Below are 26011 nucleotides of genomic sequence, written 5' to 3'. Positions count from 1 at the left end.
TACTTCCTTCAGAGACCCCACAGACCTCTGCAATCCTGCTCCAAATCTCTCCCAAAGATTTACAGGCTGGCTCCATCCATCAACAGGAAACCCTACGCAACCCCCCCCCAACCCCACCCCCACCCCCCCCCCCCAACCCCCCACCGTAAACCTGGACTCTCTCTCAATGTTTGTGTCTTTCCCACCTTTTGAAAGCTGGCAGCAGCAGCATCGATAGCATTAGTGCAATTAAGGAAATGTAGAGGAATATAAATAGGGTTTCACATGAAACACTGGTCAAACACACAATTCTACCCGCTCCGCAACAGTCCAATTATTTGGGATTTGTTTGTTCCGAGCTGCAGATGCTGTGTGCTGTCCCTGCGTGCACGCCAATCCTTCCCTCTGCCGCGCAACACACAGACCAAGCGCGGACAGCTGAGCATAAGCGCCTGGATCACACAAATGAATTCTGCTTTCTGATGGCAGACAGACGGACATGCTGGACAGTCAATGCTAATCTGCCACCCCTTCCCCCCCACCACCACCGCCACCACCCACCACTGCCGCCACCTTTAATCCCTGTAGGGCAGCGAGAGGAAAAACCTGCATAATGGTGGAAAGAAAGGCTTGATCTCTTTCGTCCACCGGCTAAATAAACTGTTGTTAACCGTTTTGCTATGCTAGGCGAAACAATGGAAGATGGATAATGTTTCACTTGCGCTCTTGGCTGCCTTGTTTGATTTGTTGGCAGAGCCCGGCGTATATAGCATGAGTAATAATAAACTTTGCAGCTCGGTGACAGCTGCAGCGGTACGGGTCTCGCTCAAGCCTTGTTAGGTGCAAACATACTCCAACGCCAGCCATATTTCTTCCAATTAAGTGTAACTGACTAGTAATTTAGCCCAATCTCCTGCGGCGCTGCGTGTGACCGAGCCGGCGCAGCTTAAGGAGGAGGCGTCTTAAAGGAGAGGTGTATGAGCACGCCGCTCCTGCGCTACAGTATGTGCTTTGTATTCATTGCAGATTACAGGAGGATGCTGGAGGACAGAAAAGGAGCAGCCATTGATTTTTGAGCGCTGGGCAGGCAGTGGTCGTTTGCAGAGTCTGGTCAGTGTGCACACAAAGAGAGAATGAACAGGTAGCACGGAGGACACTGCACACAGATGCACACATGTTTACATCAGTCCGTCGGTGGGTGTGCAACAGATGTTCATTCCATAGTCACAGAACTATAGGGAGTAGCAACCCGATAAGACTGGCTGCATCCGCCCCACCAGTTCCTGAAGTTACGCAAGCTAGCCACGCTAAATTGGTATGCTTTTTAATTATAGCACGCTAACCTACGCTGGAGCTCCCAGTACTCCAGGCAATGGTCTCCAGTGGCCCAACAGCTGAATCAAACAGCTGTGCAGCGAGAGAGGTGGACGTTCTTGTATTCCACCTGGCGCCTTCCTCCACAGTGTGTCCAACTCAGCAGCTTTAACATGAGTCCATTTGTTGCTATTACTCTTCATTTTTAAGCAGGTAGGAGCATATGGCGGCATTAAATCTTCCATCAAGTGTCAGGCAAATCAGACATCGATTTTTATGAGCCACTCTGCGAGGGGCAATACAGATCTCCTTCATCAAAACAGGCAGCGCAGACCGCACACACAATAATCAAGTGTGGGAACACAATAGCAGCAGTGAATGGATCCCACGTAAACTGACCAAAGGAGTAATTTGGATAGAGAAGCTCCAGTTAGCCTCCACTGCCTTGAGTCAGCAGCTGACCATTGAACTGGATCTCCACCTGTTAAACCCCTGCTTATTCTTAGAAGGGAGACGACATCTTTTTCCCAGAGTTGCGTCCTTCCGCTTCATTTTATGAATGCCGGACATGCATCCGTTGCTACTTGACCAGATAAATGTCAAGCAAATGTAAAACAGTCACAATAAATGCAGAAAACAACCTGACAGACTTTCTGATAGATTCCTACAACCATCATTCCATTTGAAAACAGTTGACCGGGACGAGCATTTGGATTCAACTTCCTCCCCCTGAAATTAAACTATATGAGCCATCCTGAGATCTTTAGCTATTGGCAGAGAGCTACGGGGCACGAGATGACAAACAGGTGCACAGAGAGCGACAGAATGAGACTAAATGGAAGAACAGTCTATTTCTGTATAAGAGGGGTAGAAAAGACTAGAGAGACGGCAGCGGGAGAAAGAGTGGCAGGGAAAGACGAGGCGCCTTGTGTCGTTTTAATGTAACTCCTCTTTTGGTTTTTCAGACATGATAACGCGTTACTGTAACTCTTGACTTGCGTTGTCAGATTGTTGTGGCGTTTACAACCTGACTTCTCCGTGTGACGGCCACATTTATCAAGTATTAATGATGAAACGATGAAGAAGGTTAAAATTTGCTTGTGTTGAAAAGCATCAGCCCTGAATCATTTTTGCCAGAGAGAATAATTCTATAAATAATACAATTTTTTTGAATTTTCCAACGCAAAAGATTTCATATTCCGCCCCTCGCTGTGCTAAACTCTAACCTCTGAGGGCCGGCGGAGCACAACAGTTGACCCAATCCGAGCCTTTGGGTTTCCACTCTGACCTGCAACCAGACACCCACCCGACCTTCTGCGGCGCTGTGATGCATTCGGACCCCAACAAGGCACCAAACCCACAGCGAAACACCTGTTGGATCCACAACTGTGCTGAAAACACACACCTGACGCAACCACATAAAGGTGTGTGTACTGATGCACCACATTTGAAAGACTCCAGCACCACCGACACAGGGAGGAGGGAAGGAACGTACTGGTGAAGGTCTCAATAAAATACATGTAATTAAATATTCAGGCCTTTTTTCTCCCGCCAACACCAGCGTGAAGAACAAAAAAAATCCCATTCTTAGTGTGGATCCAGTAATCCATCACTTATCTGGACTCTGCCACTACAGCCGCTAACCCCCCGCTCTTCTCCTCCATTCACTGTTTCTCATTGCAGCCTTCTCCTCCGCTGTATTTTCTCCACCTCAGCCCTCCTCATCCTCACCATTAACCTATATCTGCGCTCCCCGAGGTGCCGCCTGAAATCCATCCCCCACCTTTTTCCCTTCCTCCAAACAACGCCGAGGACAGACAAGAGTAATAAGACAGAACAGCAGGGGTGGGATGGCTCTAGTAAGGTTATTAAGCTTCACACAAAAACACATGATTTGCCACAGGGCCACTGAGGTGAGGCTCCCGTGGGGTGGGGGGGGGGCTGTGTGTGTTAAAGGAGGCTCGTTATGTGTTCATGTAGGGGGCCAGCAGCCCACTGTTCATTTCGGCTAATTGTTTTCAGAAAGCCAAATCACGATCATGTAAAACACTGACGCCAATTCTCCAGAAAATTCTTCCCAAATCTGTGAGCTGATTGATTCCAATGTACCGTGTCAACCTTCTCCTGGAGGCAGTTCTGAATTATTGCTAAATATGAAAAAAATGTGTGAATATTTCCAGCGGTGTTCAAAATATTTTGTGCAAACTCGGTGGTAATGATCAGAAATATGCACGGGATTCGTCCCCGAGCGCCATTTTTGTGGCTGAGGGTTGATTGAGCGGTGCAAAGACGGCGGTGGATCATTTTTCAGCCTCAAAATCTGCGACGGCGTGGTCGGGAACGCCAGTCCGCGGCGCCAGGAGGCGAAACGCAGAGGGAGCCGAAGAGGGGAGGGCTGGGCAGACGGGGTGCATTGTGGTCCGGCTCTGGTGTGTTTTCAGTGGCGCTGTTCTGGCAACGCGAGGCCGGGTCTTCCCTCACTGCTCAGCTGAGCAATCAGGTCACCTCATCTTGACAGACACAAACACGCGCACGCAGACGTAAACACGCAGAGACACACTTGGTCATAGACACACAGCGCATGCTGCCTGCAGCTGTTGCCAATGATGTCAGTCCTGATTTGGCCAAACTAGCCTTTTGTTTCACAGCACGAACACAAAAGAGAGGGGGAGGCTTCATTTGGCAGAACAGCCCACAGAGTTCTTCTGTCTCCGAGGCTCTTTGGATTGAGGATGAGCTACTGGTTGTAGTAGAGTCCGAAAGCAGCGGGGCTGCGTTAATCTGGCTAAAAATGCCAAAATGCCATTTTCCTATCGGCGTAAATCACTCGTGACAGATTTAGCGTTGACTAAAATAACGTGTTCTGGGCTTCCCAGCGATTTATGAGAGGTCCACACGTTTTTCAGTGTTTTCCTGGAGACAGAGGGAAACCCAGAGCACTATTTAATGAAACTGAGCAAGTGCGCAGCTCTATGGCCACTGAAGCCAGCTCTCAATCAGCGGAAGTTGTCCCGGCGCCCGGGCAGCATCCCTGCTGCCAACAACGAGGAGGTTTGGGGACGCGCTTCGGTCTGACTGACTTCAGTTCATCTCAACAACATCTGCATCATCACGGGGGCCTTTATTACAACCAAACGCAGTCTCGGCTGCCCTCGATATTCCCGGTCCTACAGCATCGTCTCCTGGCGCTCACCAACTCTGATTTATGCGACCAGGCGTCCTCGTTGGAGATGATCTGATTAGGTGTGATCTGATTGCGGTCTTTGTTGGCTCGTGTCAGAGGGACCGACAGAGACGGCGGGAGGGAGTGATTGAGAGCAGGGCTGTCATCCTGTCAGCCTGTCAAGAGCAGAGCCATATTGTGCTTGAATGTTACGCCGAGGTGCCGGGGAGAGTTTGACGGGAGAATCAAAGATGAATCAGCCGATATCAAAGAGCACGTGGGAAGATATTAATACAAATCTGCTCGCAGTTGTCACTACTTAGGGAGGAGATACGGTGCCGCGAGTGATCCGGGGAAGGGTGCAGCGCGGCTAAACAGGTAGCATTTCACACACGGGGTTATCGTGGAATAACACGTTTTATAAAGGCTGGGTCCTTTGTGCTCGGGAGCTGCAGCGCGGCGGCAAAGCAGCTCGACCCTGGTGTGTAATATCTGCTGAGAACAAATAATCTGAAAAGCCTCAAATGACCTCTGCCTTTCTAAGCTTCCTGAAATACTAACCAAATTAATCAACTTTTTTTTTTTTTAAATGCACTGAGCCACAGCGGCTTCTGTGTGGTATGAAGATGCTATTAAAACATTATGGGTCTTAACAGATTGCACCACGGTGTCTGATTGGCGATCAGATTTGCGTTGTAAAGGTTTATCTAAAGGCCGATATGATGCCCTGCGTAGTAAAGCAATTTCTGCCGGCCTTGAGGCGAAACAAAAGGGCAGAGATCCCCAAGATCAGAGAGAGCTTCACTCCGAGTAACAGGGAAAGGAGGGATGCAAAGAGAGGCAGAAAACCATTTGAGGGGATTTGATAGACTGCAGATTTAATGTCCATCTGATGAAAACTGAGAGAGAATCAGAATTAATCGTCTTAGCTGTTTGTTTGGTAATCTGATTTAGTCTGATTTTTAGGCTGCTATCTCTGCTTGTGGTTACTGATCCCGTCCCTGGCCACAGCCATTTTCACCTCCCACTACCCCTCTCCTTCCCTTATTTGAGTTTGAGCTTAATATACTAAAAAAGAAATGCGTACAGTAAGCCTCCAGTCTGCCAAATCCACTGACATGTCTGCTTATGAAATTCCTACTAGCATACTACGGCTATCCCTGCTCCAAATAAATGACCTACTTTGCACATTAACACACTTTTATATGTGGGCAAATTATCGGGCAGCCTCATAACTTCCCCTGCTGGCTCAGACCAATTTCACTTCTCGTCTGATTCTTGGAAAACACCGTGTCTCCCCACCTCGCCGTTCTCGGCTGCAGGTGGACAACAAAAAGGTTAAAATACACTTAGAAGAAAACAGCAGCTTCATATTTGTCAGGGTCACGTGCCTCCCTTGTGTGATCCTGTTTAAGGAAGGTGAGACTGGCACTGAGGCCCACCTAAGGTGCTCCCAGCCCGGGATGAGCTATTTCTAGACCGGGCCCCTCCTGTCTCCACCTCCTGCTCTGGTGGGGAAACCACAGCGCTGCACAGGCCCCAGTCAGACATGACTTAAGAATGGATTCATTATTCACACAGGCTGTAAAAGGGCTGACGGGTGGGATGGTCGGACAGAAATTTCACTTCTACTACTGTCACAGTGTGCGCCGTGTGCTTATTAGCCGAGCGTTTCAGCGAAAGCGTCCGCGTTCTCCCACGTTGGAGACGCGTAGAGACGTTAAGACGTTAGATGCACGCCGAGACGACCCTTGCAAAGATGGTGCGGCAAGATTCAAAACAGCTGTAAACACACATCATATTGAGCTCAAAGAACGCTTGACAGCACAACACGGCTTCACACAGGCTGACATGGATGATGTGGAAATGCTTCCTCCCCAACACACGCACACACGGGGCAGATTGGATATGAGTTTGCTCACCGACCATGATAAGAAAATGTGGCAAATGCGCAATCTGATATGCATGACTTGAGGTTTCTCTCTGCCTTTCTTTTCCTCTTGGAAATCGCAGGTTGCATCCATAATTTACACCAGCCTCCGTCTGTTTCTTTCTTTTCCACTCTGCTCCCTCCTTCCTTTTCCTCCCTCCATCTCCTCTTCTCTCTCCTGGCAATCTGGCTTTTGCAGCTTCCCTCATTAGCATAATGCAGAATGTGCAGATGCCACCGAAAATTATTCACCTTCTAGCACTTTGGTGCTGTTTTACGTGTGTACAAACTACGGGATAGACATTTTATGAAGCCTTTCAGAACAGGAGTAGGAAAATGTGAACTAGAAACTAAAAACCGGCGCTGTAATGCCACATCTCTTGCGATGGTTTCCTTCCCCTCGCGTCCTTGTTCACCCAGATTATATCATCCATCACTTCATCCACAGCCTTCTGACACCGCGGGCATGACTGACCGAATATTTTCAGCCAGTTTTTAAATCAACACTTAATATTCATGCAGTCCAATTGAGTGCTGAATACATGATTTGATGCTGTTAGCAGACTCCCTAAAGGTGTTTTGCAGTAAACAAAGCCTTGTCCTGAAGGGTGGAGGATGCAGGTAGAGGGATTAGTAGCTGTCCTCCTTATGCATGACTGATATTGATGCTGATAGAGAGCGATCAATATCGCAGCTATTCAAGTTTTACGCCCTCGGGTTGGCTCGATCGTAACCAAACCGAGGTCTTTCTGCATGGACGAAGTCCCAGCAGGTGATACATCAGCGTCTTACCAGTGCGTTTGAGGGCGTTCTCTTGTTCCCAGCCAGGTGATATCAGCTCCCTAATCCTCATCAATCACCGGGAGAGCCTAAAATGAAACCAAACAGAACGCAGAGCACATCAGGGGCTGTGACAAGACACGATCTGCCTTTATCGGGAAACAAGACTTAGGTGGCCTCATCATCAAGACGTAATGAAGCGCTCTGTCGTGCATCTGACAGATTGGAATCATGAAACGAGGACTGACGGAGCTGGAGACGACGTGCATCTGTAATCCCCGTCAATGATGAGAGATGAAATGCTCAAATGACAAATACAAGTGGATTTTACGTGGTGGCGGGGAGTGTCCCTCACTACTTAAGTTGCAGAAGCAGCCGTCTTTGAAAGCTCCGGGCTCTAATCATGGAGGAACGTTTCTCCTCTGCTTCTGGCTCTTATCTAACTCTGATGTGCAGAGAGACTAATGGGATGACCACTTGTCAAGTGCTTTGCAGGCCAGCATCTTTAACTGACTTATTACTGTGGATGAAACTCCCACCGCATTTCATTAATATTCTGCTTGACTGCTTCCCCAAAGTGTCTGGCTGACTGTGTTTTTGCCACATGTGTACTCATATAGTAGGCGGGAAAAGGACTCAAACTAGCCTTACAGGCTGCAGACTGGCCCACATTTAATTACTGTTAAGATGCGAGCTAAATACGCCTCCACGATTTACTCATTTTCCCCACATTTGAGTCCAATTAAATTAGTCATATGAGTTTAATTAACTCAATATGATCTGATATTGTAATTTCACACTTGGATATGGGATACAGGGTGCTTGAGCACAAAGAAAGCGTGCTCATTATGAACAGTCATGTTGGTATTACCCACCGCAGCATAAACTGGGTGACTGTGGAAGGTTACCTTTATTTCCAAAGACCTGGCGTTGAGCCTTTCAGGCCATTACTCACAGCTCCAGCCAATCACGGAGCCGCATTTGATGCAACGAAGGAAATGATGATTTATTGCCTTAATGCATAACCACTTTCTCATTGGAAACATAGCTGTTAGTGTTCGGAGATTGAGATTTCACCACAGGAATTTATGTCAAACATTCATTTGCAACAAAGGGAATCACCAGCAATAGAAGTCAAAAAATCTCAAAATACTAAGATATAAAAATAATATACACAAAGTATAAATATTTTTGGGGACCTGTCCTGCAAGCGTATAGTATAGACATAATTCTGTGGTTTAAAAGAAGCATCGGCAAGAATGGCCAACCTTGGAAGAAACTTTCTTGGATCATGCAATAATGACACGATCGATAATTTCAGAGCGCTTCTGTCCGGCAAGCTTGGAATTTTTGGAGACAATCGATGCTGCCGTTTTACCAATTTCAATGCACTTGGAAAGTTCTATGGCTGAGTGCCTCTATCTGACCGAAGGGGTCTGAAACGCAACGCCTCCTGTTGGTGTTACATTCTTCTCATAAAAATAAATGTGCCATTATGGCGCAAAATACGAAGCAAAAGCAGCCTGTAATTTACTGGTCTGCTTTAATGAAATGTACGGCAGATTTTCTAACTCTTACTGGGAGAAAATATGGCTGCTGAGAGCTACACCAGCTTGCAAATCACTGTCACACCACCTCACAACACAGGCGGAATTATCAGAGAAAAACAAATGGAGCCATTGATTCACTAGTTGTTTATTTACAACCCTCTCCGGAGAAGAAATAAATTCCCCTGTTGAGGCTTTGTTTCCCCATCATAAGGCACGACTGGATGCGTGAGGAGAGGGGGTGAGCGGGCCACACACGCGCAGCCAGCAACAGCACGCGTGCGCGCACATACCCCTTACATCTGGATTAATCTCCAACGGGCGTCCTCGCAGATGCCATTAAATGTAGCAGAAGGCGAGAATCATGCAGGAAAAGAGGCTGCATCTGAATAATTTATTCAGAAGCTCATCTCGTCTCACACCGGGGGGATTTCTGCTTTCAATTTGCACCGTTCTCGTCCCCATATTCAAATCAGGGACCAGATTTGTTGTTATTGGCACACGGAAGGTCAACGTTAGTAAGCTAGCATCAATGCTGTCCTCAGTGGTCTGGTATGCCGTCTATTAGCACCCTCACGTAGCATGCCTGTGTGTGTGTTTGTGTGGGGGGGGCAGCCTTTGTTTACATCAGGGTGTGCTGTATGACACTGGAGAATAGGACTGCAGATCGCAGAGACGGCGGTGTGCGTCTGAGCTTATTAGGCTTCTTTCCAAGGACGCGGCGGCTCGAGACGTTACGCTGGCCGGGGAAAACACACGTTTGCTAATCATGGCGAGAAGACATTACGACTGCAAACAAAGAAAGCGGGGCAAAAAGTACACGAGAGGATTCTACACGGGGGTGCGGGAACATGGGCAACCTTACATACAACACAGGAGCCTCTAAAAGGTTTTTGACTGGCATGTAAAAATCAAAGAATTACGAAGAATGATTTTTACAATGATGTTTTTTTTAAACGTTCATGGCCAATGTGAACATCACGGCTTCAGGTTAGCTTTAGCCATCTACAGCATCCAACATTAATCAGCTGAAGAAGCCGTTTGTCAATACTCGGCCTCTCCTCAGACTTTTGAACTTCCGAAGTGCGTACTTTCTGCTGCTGTTGCTGACTGAGATGAAATGCATTGTGGTAAAGTCCACTCAAAGGATGACGTTTCACAAGTATGCGAGATGGCGAGATGGCGTGCAGGGATAAGTACGCAGATTGAGGAACGACTGGAGGCTCTCCTGCTGTTTGTCGCATGTGTGAATAGACACTCCTGATCTGATTCTCCCGAGACCCTCAGAAGAGCTTGTGTAAAACAAGGTTCAAAGAAAAAAGGTAGGAAGAAGGATGAAGCCGTGCCACTCCTGCGTGTCCTCTCACTGGGTGTCACACTGGGACTGAGAAGAGGACATCTCAATGAGGCAGGGGTGATCTGTGATAACATCAGCTGCCATTAGAGCAACAGAAGCATCTCAAAAGAAGAACAAAAAAAGAGAGGGAATCAGACTCCTGTTAGAAATTTCCAGCCTCAAAAGCTGTGCAAAGCATCTTTGTTGTTGTTTGTTGCTTCCTTGGGGACTAGATCAGTTCATTTTCCACATACATGCTACAGACAAAGAACTTGTGAAACACCATGTGAAACGCGTGTTTCAACTTTACGCCGCTACAGAGGAGCGTCTTATTTTCTTAAATGCATTCGAGGTTAAGAGGTTGCTCTGGGGAAACTGTGACTTCAGGCCCTCGCCTGTTTCTGTCGTTACAGGCATGAATGGCCCTGTGGTAGCCAGGCACAGTGCAGTGGTTCAACAAGGACTCTTTACCCAGCTGAGTGAGAGGCTAGCAGGCAGGCGACAGGCCAACTGGAGACTTTCAGCTCAGGCTGCTGTAAATGATGTCAATTCAGCCTGACCAGGAAGGCCACATGACCGGGACTAAGACCCAGCATGAGATGCAGCAAGGCTGGTGGCATCTGTAGTTGCCTTTTCTCCACAAGAACCTGAGAGAAGAAGCAGGGATTGGTTGCTTTAGCTACTGGGGATCCAGTTCAACTGCAGTACAGCAGCACACAACAACAATAAACAGCTTTTGCATCATAATCATTTGATATCAGGCTGAAGGAAACTAACAAAAATGGGCCATGAGAGCATTTAGGGGGGAAAAAAAGCTCTAGGAGCTAAAGCGACCTGCTATTTTCTGAAAGATAAACAGGTTTAGCTGTCTTCTATATGTCCTTGTTCATTGACTGTATACCTCCTCCTTATCTGGCAGTCTGTTCACTCTTCAAACAGCATTGTTAAACTTACAGTGTCGATGGCGCCGGCACTGAGCGCTCCGTCAGTAGCCCTTTGCACCCTCCCCACCTTGTGGAAATCTCTGTGCAAACTGAGGAGAAACTCAGCACCAGTATGACACAGCATGGAGGAATGCACCAGCGGATGTGGCCTGCTCCCTTGCTTTCTCCTTCTCAGTCAAGCCCTGTCTGCCGCTCCTCCCCCCTCCTGCTGTGGGCAGGTCCATATGCACCCAGTAATTATCAAGGTTATTTTCTCCAGAGGGCCAAATCCCTGTTTATGGTCATGAGCGCGTGTCACACTGCCCTGGCTGTCAATTCACAGGACGCTGACTCTATAAAAATCCCAATGTAAATCTGAGCTTTAGCAACAATGTGGTTGCTGTGGGCTTTTTGTTTTTTTCTTTCTTTCCTCCAGTCCCTTCCTAGAGCCAGACACCCTGGAGAATTGTGACCTGGGCTATATCACACATTTCCTTTTGGATGTGGTTACACAGGAAGTGAGGACTGTGAAAGGTCAGTGGGTAACAAGCCCTGAAAAACACACACTTACCAACGGAACAAGCCGGGTAGTGTGTCAGTTAATTAGACGCAAACGTTCGTCTTCTGAATGGGACTCGAATGGGTAAACGTTACTGTAGGCTCCTCTGCAAACAAAAGTCTGGAACAGCCTGAATTACAAGCTCAAAAGTAAATCTGCATGCGACAATCTGTTAGCAGGGGTCGGCAGTGTATACACACACACACACACACACACACAGACAAATGCACAAACTGAAATTGGCTGCTCCCTCTACAAAAGCTGCTTCCTCTCTGTTTCATCGCGCAGGCCTGGCTTTGTTAGCGTGCGGAAATGCCTCCAGAGGGAATGAAAATACTGGCAAGTCCCTGCAGCTCTTTCTGGAAAGAGAGATGGGTCCTGCAGTTGTGAGATCACATGCATGCATAGGCACATATGTAGCCACATGCACGCACGCCAACTGCACATGTAGGTTGAGAGCTCAGGTTACTGGGAGATGACTGTGTTAACCTAAAGAAGGTAAACCCTGGTGTGTGGTTTCAGGCGCGCTGTGGCGTTTGGGAAGCTAGAGGAAGCGTGCTGAATCTGAAGTCAGACTAATGTTGTCACGGCCACCACAAAATTATAGGCAACGTCGCCGTAAAAGCTCATACAGGGGTAGTCTGGGAGAATAAATTCACTTTCTTGTCTTGTACGCAGAATGGTAGACAAATGCTAATGCCTTCTTAAACCCATTATTATTCCGGGTTGAACACAATCATCTGTTTAGTGCTGTTCATTCCCGAGCTGCACCAGGATCAGTCTGCACACCAGAGGTAAACACTTGGGTAAACACTAGACTTTTAGGAGAAGTGCCGAGCCACTGTGCAGTCTGCTAACATGCTAATGACCAGATTTTTCTCTCTAAATATTCCATTACCTAACTCGCCTGCCATCTCGTTTGGCCAAAAACACATGTTTGTAATCAGATGACAGAACTCTGAGAAACATGGGATGGAAATCAAACGGCCGGTTGCCTGCAAAAATCCGCCATATCGGGATAAAACGGGAAAAAAACCTGCGACTAAAGGCGATACAAGATGTTTTAAAGGTCCATTGTTTGCCTAATGAAGGTGTAATAATCGTCAGTGCTTCTTGCCAAAGCTTTCTGATAGCAGCCGCTCCCATTAATCAGTAAATAAAGACTTCACACAGCAGAACTTTAAATATTCTGTCTTTGGATTCATCTGAATACGCGTTTTTGAGCCGCTCCAGGGGAAGGCAACCGCGGCACGCAGCAGAATTTCAGCTCGGCATCACCTCCCTGTGCCACCCACACTCGTATGGAGTTGACCCAGGAAATTTAAAACACTATGCTATTTCGATTTAATGTTTCATGTAAATTGTACCTCCCACACAAAAACGACTGCTTGGACTCCGCTGGTCAGACGCTGCAAGTTTTAATAGGCCTCGTATGGTTGGTGCTTGAAATTTTAATCACATTGTTGCAAATTTACAGATTCACTGACAAATCCAGACGTTTTTTTAAGGGCTTTTTCTCTGTATGACACTGCGGGTGATTTGGCTCTTGGTACAAAACAACCCTACACGCAGGCTGAGAACCTCAAAACAAGATGAGCCAACGAAAGCAGCAGCTCAGCCTCCAGCGCAAGCAAAGTGCGCATTCAGTCAAGTGGAAGGCCTCGCACAGTTGTGAAAGAAAAAAAAAAAGCAGTAAATGCAACGTCTGTAACATTAACTGAAAGTGAACTGTAGACAGGGCTGCCTATACAAAGGTGCCAGACCAGAGAGGATGTGGAGAACATCTTACACGTGCACCGCTTTAACGCAAGGAAAAAACAATAATACGGGCAATAAAAGCGCACGCCGGGGCCAGGCTGTTGTCTGTAGTGTTTATCTAATGACAGATAATCTGTTGATTTCCCAAACGTGTCGGAAAAAGCGGACGTCTGCCCGTAAAACCCGGCGAAATCCCGCCTTTGTGGGGGAAATATGAAAACGGAGAGCAGATTCAGCGAGCTCCGACAGAGCTGAGACACTTTCAAGACAGCTGCTCCAGTTTCTCACTGTCACTCTCACACACACACACACACACACACACACACACACACACACACACACACATGCACCCAAGTCCTTTTTAGCCAGTGACAGCAGGCACCCAGCGATGACATGAGGAGTGTCTCTGGCAGCCAGTAAGGTAGCACTAAACAGACAGAAATATCTGCTCTGACAGACGGACAGCCCGTCACCCACTAAGACATGAATGCAGCTGTCACCGAGCTCGCCGCGAACCTCCCGTTTTGATTCCCCCTCAGTGCAGACCAGCGCTCCCCTGATAGTTTCTGCTGTTCCAGCAGCTCGGAGATACAAGGAGCAGCCACGTTTCAGCCGAGTGCGGCTGGCTGTTGGCCAGAGGATGCAGGAGGAGGAAGAAATGTTGTTCGCCTTTCCCGGGGTCAACCGCTGAACAAGCGGCCACCTCCTATCTGATCGGCACCCCCACCCCCCTACGCACAGATCTTGGACCGTTTGCTTTCGTTTGTTTGTGTCTGCGCTCCTATCTGCTGGGATACAAGAAGCTGCACTCCCTCAGATTGTTCTGTTCAGCCCGGCTCCAACCGCTTAATCAAGACAGGTGAGGGAGCGAAGAATAACTTTGGTACCCGAGACTGGAAGCACCCAAAGATCAGATCAGCAGCAACAGGAAACTCTGGCCGCCTGTGTCCGCCTGAGCCCCGAGCCTGAAGCATGCTGCGTAAATCAGCTGCGTGTCAACAGGCCGTTAGTGACCTCTGACCTTCATATTTAAGGAGACATGAATACGACCGCAGCGCTAATGTTGATGTGGAGCCGTCCGCCTGCCCTGATCTCTTTGCTCAGACGCAGCAGAAGTAACCACACTGACGGGCACGAGCGCGTGCCGCGTCCCCGCCCTGTGCCGAGCTTGGATTTGATGGCTTTGTTTCAGCAGTCCCGTTGAAGGAGGGCGGCGCTGAGGGCCGTGGTTTACAAGACTGGTGCGCAGGTGTTGCCTATCAAGCTAAGATAGTCAAGCTGTGAGGAGCAGCTCCGATATGCAGACGGTGTCTCCTGCCATGCAGGTGCAGCTCATCGCTTCGCTCCGAAACATCAACCCAGAAAACTCTGAGACTCCTACGGGCCTCAAGAGTACTGACGTTTGTGTGAGACTAGACAGGAGGCAAAGTTTACTGAGCACATGCGTGTCAAATCAGCAGAAGGAATGTGCTTATCATGAGGGCTCCTCCGCTGCAGCCTGTCAGTAAACAACACCGAAAGTCTCGCAGAGCCATAAATACCCCCATCTATTGTGGCTAAGGGTCATGTAGCTTTAAGATAACCTCCAAAGTGTGTACACTTTGTGGAAATCCACCCAATGTCACGCAAAAAGAAGCACGTTTTCGCCCATTTCCTTCACAACCCTACAGGAGCAGCAGAACAGAGCCTGTTGTTTGCATGAGCTGAGTGCGGAGCAGACTGGAGGATTCCGAGGAACGTGTCTCCCCATTCAGCAGAGGAAAGAGCAATTAGCATAGCTGAGTTCAACTGTTTCAACCTGTGGAAAGTTCCCAGACACAAGTATGCACAGCCCCAGCTATGCAAATGCTCAGCATAGGTAAACACAGCCGGTTCAGACGCACGTGTTGCAGATTAAATCCAACAATTCTTGCATTCTTTCGCTGTTTTTGTCACGTTCCCATCATGTTCTGCTCATCTGGGAGGAGTTACGCAATCCCCGTCGCTGGCGTCTCACCTTCCCATTTGTGCGATTATTCAAATGAGGACACGGTGTTTCTTTTGTTTACTGCCTTCAATGGCGACAGGGAAACAAGCATTCATGATATCTATTTCTCGTCCCTTGCACGACAACTGCCACCCCCTCCCCCCGTCTTTTTTCCTCCCCTCTGATTCCATTGGAGGAACATGGGCATTATGAGAGGCCATTAATGAGAGCATGGCGTGGCGTGTTGTGATGCGCGACATATTAGAGCCATTCATCAGAGCCGGGAGACACTTGACAGGCGGACGGCCAACAGGTTGTGTAATCATATAACACAGCCATGTCAGGTCTTCCAAGGCCCTGTGTCCCATTCAGGCCTCTAATTTTATTTCCCTCTGAGTAATTGATGACGCCAGACAGAGACCCAATGATGGATAACATCATGAGCGGAATGACGCAGGAAGATGGCGGCGCGCAGCGGGTGATGTCATTCCGGGGGTTGTCTGTTGAATACAGTCTGGGGCAGCAAAAATGTTTGGGGAGCATCGCTCATTTAAAAAAAAAAAATCTTTAATAAAAGCCCTGTAAGGCAGTAAATTATCACAGTAATTATGTCAAGTTGTAACACATGAACAAGTGTTTGTGCGGTAATTACAGTGCACCAGGAATGCCATCTGACAACGTGCTGCAACTGTTCCAACTCCTCTGCTCAGAGAAAAACTCTTAGCCGCTTTAGAAGAAGAGGGTTGGCCCTGAGGCGGCGTTAGAAGATGCTAAGGATAATGCGCATCCTCACACAACCTGTTCTGTTCTGTCCCTATGCTGGTGAAAAGAGAAGACAATGTTCTTTCTCATCCTCCCACTCTCACCACTTTATACCTCTGCTTATTTGTGAAATGTCTCTTACTGCACACAATTCAAAAAAGGGACAGCTTGCTCGTCTGCGCGGAAAAATGGGCCACGCGGTGAGTATCACCGGCGAGGATAAAAATACACATTCCTGTCATTTGAATATCATCACAGTTGCCTAAGCTGCAGCACCCTGAGGTGAAACTCCTCGGAGAAAAAGAGTCTTGTTCTATCTCGGTCTGTGCCTCGCCCCAGCGTAAGCATATAGCATCGCATCCTGGTATCAGATTTACATCAGAAAGGAGAAGAAGAAAAAAAATCCTCGAAGAGAATTAGCATGTATGCAGACGTAAGAAAAGGTGCGGGAGGAAAACGGAGAGACAATCAGCCAAAAGCTGGAAAAGATGGCCAGGAACTGGATGCTTATTCCCTCTCGGTGAGTTAATCCCCCAGAGTTCTGACATCCATTACTTTATCTGAGGAAAACATGTGGTAACAAGGTGTGCGCGCCACAGCACCGGAGCCTAGAGGAAAAAGAAAAACACTCGCACTGCATCCGCAACATCCATTTGGAAACGCTTTTCACAAACGCTGCCTTCACTTCGGTGACGCAGCGACTGGGAGAACTGGGAGACGTCCAGTTTGGTTACGCTGCCAGTGCTGAGTAGTGAAGGCGACAACCGATGATTTAACCAGCGTCTGCTTAAGGGCTTCCAGTTTCCCCACATTTGCTTTACAATGATTGTAACATAAAGTTTAGGAGCCCAAAGTGCAGCGAGATATACCAACGTGTGCTAACCCCAACTATCAGGACATTAGCCGAATTAGCTCTTCTGCTTCGTGCATTTGAGGACTCATTTGTGCAGCATTCGTTCTCAGCTTTCTTCTACTGAAGGATAAAAACACTCGTGCTATTAAAATGTCAAATACTGACACAGATATCACTATCCCCCCCGGCAGGAAACACAAACCATCAGGCCGTGCTGTTCCAAATCATCTGAACCGGACTGTACGCAGACGGGTGGAAAAGCAGCCATGGAGAGTGTATGCAGCTCTCCTCCCACCCAACACACACACACACACACACACACACACACACACACACACACAGTCACACACACTCTCTACTCAATTTGGGCTACATCGCTTCACAACAGCCACAGTGTTCAGTGTCAACAGTGGTCACATTATGTGGCGCTAACATTAAAAATGCGCCCAATTAAGGCTACGGGAGAAAAATCCTCCCCTGTAAACGGCAACAGTCTGTAACATGTTTGCAGCAATGATAGGCTTTCTAAACAAATTAAGCCGGAGGAGCTCTGCATTACTCATCCTGGCGGGCTGTCTGGCCAAACTCTGCCTCAATTGCACAGTTGTTTGATCAACTCCTGATGTGTTCCATGTGTGTTAATGAGAAAGGCTGAAAAGAGGAGGAGGAAAAGACAGATAGAAGTCCATGAGCATCAGACGGGGTGGATGCGAGCTGACAGAAGAGCAGCGCGGTAAAGCGCGGCGTCTCCGTATACTTTCATGTGTTCGCTGTCACATTATGCGGTTCTTCCCTGTCAAACCGCTGCATCTCGCACGTGTTTCTCCGTGCACGGTCGTACATCTCAAAGTGTTGATTGCTGCACCTTTTAAAACTTCATTCTCAGCCCGTCTGTTAATGTTTTTTCCTCTTTTCTCCAGAGTCAGAGGCTGAACTCCCGCTTTCTCCCCAGCCTGGCAGGACAACCCATCATACGCGACTGGCTCGCGTGGCTCATACGTGCTGAGACAGCTCAACTCCGGGCAGTGAAATGAGCCACGACGGAACCAAAGAGCACACAGGCACAATGATATTGATTTAAAGAAAGATCCATTTACCTGGGTGAACTCTGACCTCAGTCGGACTGTTTCTATGGTCACCTTCCCCTCCCCCGCTCTGCCCTTCATGTATTCCTCACGCTCCGTCCCTTCCTGACCTCCCTCCTTAAGCGGCAACCTGAGGAGAAGAAAGAAAGGGAAAAAATGCTGTTAGGTTTCTTTTAATGGAACACCAGAGAGTGTATGGTTCACACAGAGGACAACGGTATCGTGAAGAAATAACCCCCCCCACCCCCCCTCTCTCCCCCCAGTGTTGAAAAATGTATGCAGGAAGCCATGGGGGAGTTTGCAATACTGCCCCATTTGCTGCCCTCCCCAACCCGCCCGGAAAGCCAATGAACCAATGAGCAGCTGCACCACCTATCAAACTGCCACTGCCTCGCCTGTACAGTGCAGCAGTCATGTATACCCCCTACACACACACACACACACACACACACACACACAGGAACCGCGTCCTTCCTAAAGGTTATCAGCAGCCTGGCTCTGGTCAGTCCTCATCCTGAGTCCATTACACACACACAAACACACGCACGACGCGCCTCTTACTCCCTCACCGGCACTTTGCTGCACAATATTCACGCTGCACACAAACGCAGCGTAGGTCCGGAAAATTTGGGGGCTCAGCCGAACATCAGCGACCAAACGTTACTGTTGGAGATTTATTATGACGTTAGGATTTAACCATAAAAGAAGGTAAAGGTGCAAGTTCACCTTCGCCGCTCACCAGTCATCAAGGTCAACTCTGCTGACTTAAATGTCACTTGTGTTGTAGTAGCTAATGCAGAAAATACTAATGCTGTAGTAAACAAATTCAAGTTGATGTAAACTTATAATGTAAGAAATAGTAATAATAACATATTTAGAAGGTCTGCAGTGGTTTTTAGTCTTTGGTTAGTGCACACTAATTTGAATGACAAAAGCTGTATCAAAGCATTTTCTACTTTCTACTGCAACCGACAGAAATAAAAACATGAAAATAACAACAGAGTAACTCACAAGTCCTGCCTTTATCTTAAAAATCTCCTGGTAATTGACACACAACACCCTCTTTGTTTTCCATTGTTTAGTGTTTCCAATCCCGACCACAGCTACAACAAGCACGTTTCCTCTGCTCCAGGCTGTCCTGGGGGCCATTTTCTAAGGAGATAAAATATACAGCACACCTGCTAAGCGGCAAAGACCAATTTGCACAGAAAATTTGAGAGGAAACTTGCAATACGTTCTGTATAAAAGTTTCAATTGTTCAGATTTCCAGAAGGTTCTTCCTAAAACCTGTTGTACATTATCTTCTTTGTGCTGCGCAATTAATCCCGTTTGTAGCCGTAGCAAACGTTAGCATTGCTAGCATTAGAGTTGGCTCCACTACCAGCCGCTGATTTTTTGAAATTGCACACTCAGATCCCAGATAGAGATATCACGGGAGACTTGTTTTCTTTGGAATACAGCTGCAACCAAATCGGGACCAGACACAGTTTCTGAAATGGCCAATGATTACAAGAGAGAGTCGTGAGGTAATGATTAGACGGCAGGTGGGGGGACGGCAGACCATCTGACATAAAATAAAGATGGATGGGATGGCAACACTCCCACTATTATGTCGACCGAAGGACACACACGTACGGAAAATGCAAGTTTGGGTTTTCTTTTTCCAAATACATAAAACCAAAGAGTGACATTTGCCTTCTGAATGTGATATCTGAACGTGACACTCGAGGAAAATGAATGTAGAAAGTAGTGTGTCCTCAACGGCTGGCTTTATTTGCTTATTAGAACAAACAGCGAGAAAGCTTGGTGAAACTATGGCAACTATCAGCATGTTATCAAAGAGGTGCTATTGTAAGATAGTAGAGCCTGGGGCTCGTGGGCAAGACAACAAGATTTAGTAAACACTGTATCTCACCAAAGCAATCTAAAGGATTTGGACACACAACACCGCTGTTTCCTCGCGTTCATCTGATACTCTTTTATTTTGAACATAGCAAGACAAGATTGAAGGAAGAAGAGGTCATATTTTATGCATTACCCCCTCTGTGCATCTGGTATTCTGGCACGTAAACGGCGCGATCGCTCCAAAGCAAGGTTGGCCAAAAGTATCACGTCAAAAATCAGATACCTCCTGACGTTTGTTAGAGGGAGAAGAGATGGCTGGTTTCAGTTTGGCCTCCAGATCTCTTCACACATGCTCCCTGATTCAAGAGGAAGGAGCCCGGTGAGAAACAGGCGTGGGGAGAAGGGGTTGATGTTGGAGCAAGGCCAACAAGAAGAGGACAGGGCGGAGGAGAGGCTCATAAATACACGGGGAGGCGAGCAGGTGTCACAGACAAATGTGATTTACTGGGTCTCCATCCCACACAGCGCTGACAGGTAAGCCTATTAGGCTGATATTACCCAGCTATAACACGCACCGCTGGACCCTTGTAAACATGTGTGCACCAAGTATCTAAAGGCTGAGAGATTAAACACACCAATTACAAAACTCAATTGTTCAGTCAACAGCAAATAGTTTTTTGGTTGAGTGGACTTTTTCCACATCTTTTCTGTTTCAGACGTTGAGGTCTTCAGCTCTTTCGAGGCTCAAAGAGCAGCGGTGTTTCATTAGAGCAGAGATCAGGCTGGAAGAACAATCCTCTAAAATCACTGCAATAACATGGCCCTCAAAGGGAAAATACCCGAGTGAGGACCAAGCGGCACATCCTTTCTGCATATTGGAGGAACCACGCAAGAAAGCCGATGTTTATGAGAAACTGAGCACGCCAGAGAACGCCGAGCGGAGATCCGCAATCGAGTTCCGCTTGTAATGCTGTGACATGAGACGACGGGGAAATTGCTACCACTTGAGCGGCGCGTTACAGATGTTTTTGGAGAGCAACATAAGCACAAACGGGCGCTGGCTCATAATGTGGTGAATATTGCAGTGAAAGAGCCGAGCGTCTCACCCCGGCTTTTGCAGACTCTGGGGCTTTTTTCTTCTTTATCCTTGTCAGAAGCGTGAACTCTTTCATCCCAGATATAAGAGGCTGCGGTAAAATCCTCAAAGAAACTAATCACGTTAAATGAGGTTAGCGCCTGCATCTTTGACTTTGGAGTGTGTGTGTGCGAGTGTGTGATGGAGGAGCGTAGGTGCCTATGCTCTGACGGTGTGTGTGCACTCACAGGCGGAGGTAAAACAATTTTCTGCGCAAAGTCTTCAGAGCGATTTAAATGCTGAAGATGACAAAGCCCAAGTTTGCCCACTAAAAGCCCTTAACACCATAACGTTTACTTTAGCTTCCTGGGGGGAATCCGAGTCTCAAGCGGCTGCTCAAATCAGACAAGGCTCACTCAAACGCGCACGTACACATGCATTATCATCCACGGGCGAGAGAGCGGGAGAGCAATAAAAGTCTACATCATCTCCTCAAAGCAGGTGGCGCCGTGCCTGGGCGTCAAACCATCAACTGTTAAACCTGAGAGAATTGGGAGCAGTAAAAAGAAAGAAAAAAATCAATGCCCCCCCCAAACGTGGCAAACGGCAGTCAATGATATCGGGAGGAGGAGGAGGAGGAGGAGGAGGAGGAGGAGAGAATCTGCAGCTGCATCTCAAGAGGTAAAGGAGAAGCCAGCAGGAGGGAAGGAAGCAAGGAGAAATCCCCCGCTGAGCTAAAAGCCCAAGTCGACTCGTGTTTATTTGTAATTGATGACCTCTGAGCAATTAAAAAACACAACCAGAAAAAACAGATTTAATTATAATTGCGATTTAAAACGGCCGAGTCTCTGCTATCGATTGGCAGGCGAGCGAGAGTGAGGCCATTTCCCTCCAGCCAAGATAAAACACTTTACTAGGAGCTGTCAGATACTTATCAGGAGGAAATGAGCAGAGGAATACCATTTTCCAAAAACAAACAGGTCAAGTGTTTCTCCTACTGCTCACGCTCACCTATCCTGATATCATTATCTCTTATGTCTTCCTGTGTGGAGGCCAACAGAGAAGAGAACTAATCGTTTGGCGCCCATGAGGGCGCCCACCCCGCACGCCGAAGGGAGTGGGTGTTCAGAGACCGAGGAGGGCGAGGCCTTGGGATCGGGGAGGAGACCGCCAGCGCCCGCACACTCGCTGGTGCGAGTTTGGGCCGAATCTCAGAGCAAGATCTCCCCCCAAAAAAATGTGTGTCGTTTCTGGCGAGGAGTCTGTGTTCCAGGATGAAAAGAAGGAGGGAAAAAAAGCAGCGCACAAAGAGAAGGAGAGGAGACAGCAGCCCACGCAAGACAGGCCTGTTGTGGAGAGGAGGGCGACCCGGCGTCGACATCAACGCCGGTTCTGCCGTGTCGCTCAGCAGGTAATTAGGATAACAACATGTTCCCAAGGCAGCTTTTCTCTGATTTATTTTCCGAGCACTTACCCTTCCTAAAATCTGCTCCTGATAGCATCTGATATGATTACAAAGTCAAGATCCTTTTCAAGGAGCGCCCACTTGTGTGTGTGTGTCTAATTTTGTGTAGAACTTTCCCTCTTGTGGCAGCTCAGGGATGCGTCTCAACTTACCGCGCCGCTCAAGACGTTTCGGTTTTTGGAAAACACGACTGAACTTTAGCCTCCAACGCCATCTGTTACCGGGCACTCAGCTGCTCGACAGTCGGTTGTAAATGCACGTTTACCTAGACGGGGGAATGCATCACTCCATTGTGTCTGTTATCATCCAGTTTTAGCTGTGGGAGTCTGGCTCTGAGAGGAGCGAGCAGAGCTGACCCCGCGATCACCTCCGCGAAGCGGTATATCCTCGCCTGTCATCACAGCCGACCCCTTAAACGGCCCAGCGCCGCTCTGCAACGGAGCCGGGCTGTTGACATACTGAAGACATTTAAGATAATCCCAGAGATGTCTTCAGTGTTTTCCAAGATTACATCTTCAAAGGGGAAACGGGGCCAGCAGCCTCTACTTGAAAGAGCAGGAGATGCGGAGGGCTCTTGTTCTAAAGGAGAGGGTGGAATCGCTCAAGAATGCAATCATGCTTTAGGAGTGGAAGGCCTGTCCTAGCTAGCTACAAGGAGGGGTAGAGGATGATGGAGTCCGACCCTGGAGAGGGTCGATCTCCCTTGTAGATCGTACAGGTCATGCAAGGTCCAGCTCGCAACTTGGTGAAATGTTGTTAGCTGACTCAACATTTCAGGCATTAACCCTGAATTTGGTGACGTAACATAACCCAAATACATTTTCTTACCTCAACCAACATTTCCAAATTCATGCAGCAAAGCAACTGCATGCTCACGATGCAGGAGGCTGCAGATGACTCCAGATCACAATTACCCACATTTTTTATCTACAGATACCACGGAACAAGAATGAGTCAATAATTGAGGTGTTAAATGTCACGTATTACCTCCCCCCAAACGAAAGCCAAACGATCTGACTTGTGTCTGCAAGTCTTTGCAGTGACATCCTCTGTGGTTAATGATGACGGTGAAAGGCATCGTGGTGGCGAAGATGCAGCCTTTGAGAGTTATGATTCACAAGACAGAGAGAATTTGAGAACAGAACGAGCCTTAATGTTCTGTGCCCTTTCTCACCTGGGCTGGTAGCGTCATCCGTGAGTCAGCAAGCGGAGCAGGGATCAAACAGGAAGTGAGGTCCGGCGATTATCAACTGCACATACTGCACGCTGTGGACAGTCAGACAACTCACACAGCCATCCGGGGGCTATTTTTACACCACAGAAGAAGAAGGCAAACAGGAGAAAAGAAAAAAAGTGATTGGCAGGAGGTTGTCATGAAGCAAATAAAGCCGTGTGATCAGAACTGTGTCTCACAGAGGGAGGCTAATTTTTGCACGGGGGCGCTAATAAACGGGACACTTGTGCAGCCAGACAAAGCAGCAGCAGGTATGGCGTGGTTCCTCTGAGCGAGCTCTGCGGCGAGCCCCACCTCCGTCGCTCCAGTCTCACTGACCACAGTTGAAAAATTAATGCAGCAAACTGACAACACTCAGGGTCTCTCTCCCCCTCCCGCCGCCCCTCCACTCCCCCTCCCTCTCTTTCTTCTCCCTGACACGCCCCGCCTCGTGTAAAAGGATCAATTACCGAAGCAGGGATCCACTCAGTGGAGCTAAAGAAACAAGAGGCGCTCTCCATCGCAGCTGCGTGAGTGTGTGCGTACGTGCTAAGACGTTCCAGGCAGACTTATGATGGCCAGAAAACGGAGGAGGAGGAGGTGGTAATAGTCTGTTTGCTGCTCTCTAATGACAGCAGCAGAGTGGATTAGTGAGCTTCCAAACCCATCTCTATCACTCCTCCCAGTAAGTGACAGAGCATGTAAATAACCGGTTGTGGCCAGTAGCAGCAAGGGAAAGAAGAAACAAACAAAATCATTTGGTTCGGAATCCAGAGAGATTCAGTTTTCCGGCAGTCACGTTAAGAACACATCAGACGAGTTATTCAAACGTGGCCCGGGGTGGGGAAGTGTGTGTGTGGGTATGTGTGTGGGGGGGGGTGGAGTAACCTAAAGGAAGCATCAGCAGAAACAGAGTGGTAATCCCGCGGCTGCCCATGTTTGCCACGCGGGCGTGCGGCATCGACAGCAGCGGCGCCCAGACTGGCGTTATCAGTGGCAGCCACAGGGCTCCTCTAATAACCCTTCTGATGTTCTGTGGTGCACAGACAGACAGGAAAACCGGCAGACCGGTGGACAATTTTCACTTCCTACTTAATAAAAGAGCACCGTCTTTTCACTTTGTGCAAGAGAGAGAGAGAGAGAGCAAGAGAGAGGAGAGAGAGAGAGAGAGAGAGAGAGAGAGAGAGAGACTGAGTCATTCCAGTCTTTTGTCGTGTTTAATGCTTGTACGTATGGAGTGTTTCATATGTTTTGCGCCTATTCTCCGCCGCTACCCACTCCACATTAACCTTTCATACAAGTTTTACATTTATGACCCTGTTTTTTAACTCCTGCAGCCACAGCAGGAACGCGTCCGCCCACAAGCGTCACAATCGCCATTTGAAAGGTCGCACGCGACGCTCTCGGCCTCGTCGCGGCCGTGATTTATGCCTTTGTCCCGCACCTCTCCGTGTTAATCTCCATCCGTGAGTCTAATCACCTCGACCACCGCGGCTCCTGGTGCCCTCAGGACAGAAGTCATAGCTGACAGGGAAACAGCTTATGTCAATAATCTGCTGTTGACACAAGATGGGCAGCACGCCGTGCCTGCCTGGCTGCTACACTGAGGCTCCGTGCTCAGATAAGAGGAGCTGCCACATCAGTTGCTGCTACTTTTCATCTTTATCTATCCAAGTTCGTTTCCTTGTCATCGAAAAAGTTATTTATCCCCGCATCTTGTTGTGAGACTGACAGGAAAATCAGCAGACGCTGTGCCGTGAGGCTCCATTTGTAGTCAATGAATAACTTGAACTTCAACAGCCCGGCTGTGATGACACAAAAAAAAGGCCGGCATTACTCAAAGAAACCCAACAGCTGTGGTCGGCCCTCTTGTGAGTGATAATTATTTCCTTCAAGAAGTTTCCACAACCGATTCAAGGGCCATGAAAACATCTACTCTCGCGTGCCTGGAAGCAACCTCGCAGCACTGTGAGCATGACTGGCTAGACATGGCCGCCACATGTGGCGTAAAGACTTAATCGGGCCTCTTGTGTGGATGCTCTCCGAGAGAATTCCCTCTGTGCGAGCTGATGGAAACCTTTGGTGATGACACAGGAGAAGCCCGCAGGACTGGCAGCTCGTGAGCCGTGCAGCTTAAATCAGCTCTCCTGACACGCACCGACACACCGGCTGACACGAACCTCCGACGTCAAATTCAAGCACCCACTCGGTCCCTTAACATTAAACTCGACATGTGGCTTGTGTGCCCGTGATCTTCAGTGTAAATGTAGGCCAGTGCACACGGTCTGAAGAGGTTAGGCAGATATGAAAGAGCGCAGCGGCATGTTAGCGTGGAATAAAACGCATAGCTGGACGAGGGGCCGCACAATGCAAGCAAAGAATAAGACATTATCCTGATGGCCTCAATTCAATTTTAGGGGCCCAGAAACACTTGGATGACTTCAGATAGCGGCAAGCA

General features: G+C 48.2%; 1 protein-coding gene across 3 annotated transcripts in view; it reads right to left on the bottom strand.

Annotated features, from left to right (window-relative positions):
* zmiz1a (zinc finger, MIZ-type containing 1a) overlaps positions 1-26011 on the bottom strand; it is a 72435-nt gene that overhangs the window by 34596 nt on the left and 11828 nt on the right. For all 3 annotated transcript variants that reach the window (XM_057046595.1, XM_057046597.1, XM_057046596.1), the window contains exons 2-3: positions 17968-18085; positions 7179-7255 (exon numbers count right to left, since the gene is read on the bottom strand). The gene's annotated coding sequence lies outside the window, so the exon portion shown is untranslated. The remainder of the gene's footprint in view (positions 1-7178; positions 7256-17967; positions 18086-26011) is intronic.

Source organism: Takifugu flavidus, chromosome 11 (genome assembly GCF_003711565.1).
Source record: "Takifugu flavidus isolate HTHZ2018 chromosome 11, ASM371156v2, whole genome shotgun sequence".
NCBI lineage: Eukaryota > Metazoa > Chordata > Actinopteri > Tetraodontiformes > Tetraodontidae > Takifugu > Takifugu flavidus.
This window is presented reverse-complemented; position numbering and strand designations above follow the sequence as displayed.